A 3066-nucleotide genomic window follows, 5' to 3' on the forward strand; every position below is an offset into this window, starting at 1 on the left:
TTTAGTGTGGGCGGCCACGCGATCACTCTATCGGGGATGATGATGGGGAGCCGTCCGATCGCGCGTTTATCTGATGGACGGAGGAGATTGAGTCGGTCAACGTTTCCTTACATGAACCGCGGGCCGAGTCAAAGGCTACGTGGACGACGGCGTCCAACCAGAGTGCGCCACGTGTGCTTCAGAGCTGCCTAGGATACAGTCAGCGCCGCACGTTTAAATAGATAAATAGGGAATTTAGAAAAATCAGAAAATGATCTCTAGCTTTAAAAATTCATATCTTGGTGTAGAAAAATCATAAAAGTAAAATAAAAATACCCTCTTGCTCACTGAACAGAGGAGAATAATGTGAAAATGATTTGGAGTCCATTTGATGTATATTTTATTTTTAATTAATTAAACACTGATTTGGATGTTTTGATTTTCCATGCATATAGTAATTTCACCATGGCTTGAAATTTTAGCATGTTGTTTCCCTTGTCTTAGGGAACATTCCCAGATTTTTCCGAAGTCAGAGGAGGTCCCTAGATAGAGAATCATATTTTTCAAGTTTATGTACATTATTTGCTTAAAATAATAATGGAAATTAGCATGTTGTTTAAAAAAATCTAAGAAAATTTTAGAAGGTTTATAATGATCCGTGACCCTTTAGGACAATTTCTCATGAGCCAAATCATTCAAAATACACCTAATCTCTACAAACCCTAAATCACTAAGATGATTAATTTTGAAAAATACAAACAACAAAATGATTTGATTTTTCACCTTCACTATTCTTCAGGATCCAGAGAACTCACCATAAAAATTCCAAAGAATTTTGCGTTCATTTGGTAACTTAATCATTTGGTAACTTAAGTTGATTTTTAAATATAAATAATACTTTTGCACTAAAATAATTTTTAATAATTAAAATATAGTTTGAAAATTTACAAAAACTTATGAGTTCTGTGTGATCTGGAGTATTTTCTAAAAAAAAACTGGAATTTAAAATAAAAACTTGATTTTTAACCTATTTTAAATATTTAAATAATTAAAAATTCATTAAAAAAAATTATGAAAATATTCTAAATTTCTTCCTAAGGACTTAGAAAAAGTTAGAATATTTTTCCTAGTTTTCTAAATAAAAATACTGAATTTTAAAGCTTAAAAATAATTTTTAAAGGCTAAAAATGGGTTTTCGCTAAAAATAATTCCAATATTCTAAATAAAACTCAAAAAATATAAAATTTTCTCTTTTGAGTTTTATGATATTAGGAAGATTTTTCAAAAATATAAAACTTAATTTTTTCCATTTAAAATATTTTATATTTAATAAATACCCCGGAAATTAAAATAATTCTTAAAATTCCAATAAAATTCAAAAAATTATGAAAATTTGTCCAAAGGCTTCTATAGTCTAATTCTACCTCCAGTAAAAATTTCAAGTGATTAGGATTTACCTTGGTCAAGTTAAGAATTTTCTTTGAAAAATCCTATTTTTGCATGAAAATAATTATATAAATTAAATTAAATTTTCAAAAATCACATTTTTCTCCTCTGATGTTTTAAGGCTTCTATAGTCTAATTCTACCTCCAGTAAAAATTTCAAGTGATTAGGATTTACCTTGGTCAAGTTAAGAATTTTCTTTGAAAAATCCTATTTTTGCATGAAAATAATTATATAAATTAAATTAAATTTTCAAAAATCACATCTTCTCCTCTGATGTCTTTATTGACCCATGACTGAGGTATGATAAAAATTTTAAAGTCATTTTAATTGAATTTGACAATGTATGAAGTGTTGGAGCCTTAGGGACAAATGTGTAATTTGGGAAATTTAGCTTTAATTAACATTTAAGCTTAATTCAAGGAGGGAAATGGGCAACATGTGATCTTAATTTGATGTTCTAAACACAAGGGTTTAATTGGTAGAAACCAACCTCACTTTCTTAATTGAAAAGATAAGTTAATAAATTTCTAATTTATTAAAATTTGGAAGTTTATTAAAATAAAATGAACCCAGGACTTAGAGGTAGGACTTTTGAAGTTAATAATTAATCAATTTAATACCCCTATTTTGATTTTTAAATGAAATTTAAATCATGAATCATGACCACCTAAAGCTTAACATTTTCAAAACTAATTAACACACTCACCTAGGTCTTAAGGGCTTAGTAGTGACTTAGGCTAAATCAAGTTTCATTTAAACGAGGATTAAAAAAGTAAATATCACTGAAAATTAGAACATCTTTCAAACACTACAAGCCCAATTAGGACCAAAATTTGGCGAAGTGTTTCAATAACACTAACTTGCCTCTTTAAGGGACTTCACCCACATATTCTTCAAAATTAAATTACAGATAATAATTAGCTTACTCTTAGGGATAATTGATACATCAATGTTCATTGAGCATTAGGGTGTTCATAGGATGAATTATTAAACAACATAATAAGTTTAAATGAGCTCGAGGCTTTTCACCAACTGATACGAGGGAAGCATGGACCTGCTTCTTCCTCTTAACCTGTTAGATACCTCGGAGATCTACTAAACTTAATATATTTTGCTTGACAACATCATCCTTAATTAAACTCTTAAGGACCCACCAAGGTATGACCTAGGGTTAGATAGGTGGTCAAAATTTTACTTCCCTGTTTCATATAAACTGTCTTAACATGTCTTTTGAGTTTCAAGTGATGGAACGAGAAGACTCGCCAGGTACGCTTTTACAGTTTTCAGCGTTGTCTTTCTTGTACTTTCATACTGTACTTTTATACTTGCAAATTTGTGTGTTAAACAACGATGCCACCTTGCATGAAGACTAAAACTATTAGGATAGCCACAAAACTAAAACCAAAACTAAAATTAAAATCAATCATGATAAAATTCACCTCCACAACATTCAAAATATAAAATGACTCAAAATTTTATCACAAACACCACACAAAACTACATCTTCAACTTAATTAAGACGTCTCTATCAGATTATTGGGAATTCCTCGAAGGAGGTAACCTACAATTGCTAACGAGGCTTCCCACGGTCTAAATGAAATTATGGAACTCATTAAGTTGAGTTTAGTAAGTTCATTTGG

This window comes from Phalaenopsis equestris, unplaced genomic scaffold (genome assembly GCF_001263595.1).
Source record: "Phalaenopsis equestris unplaced genomic scaffold, ASM126359v1 Scaffold234892, whole genome shotgun sequence".
Lineage (NCBI taxonomy): Eukaryota > Viridiplantae > Streptophyta > Magnoliopsida > Asparagales > Orchidaceae > Phalaenopsis > Phalaenopsis equestris.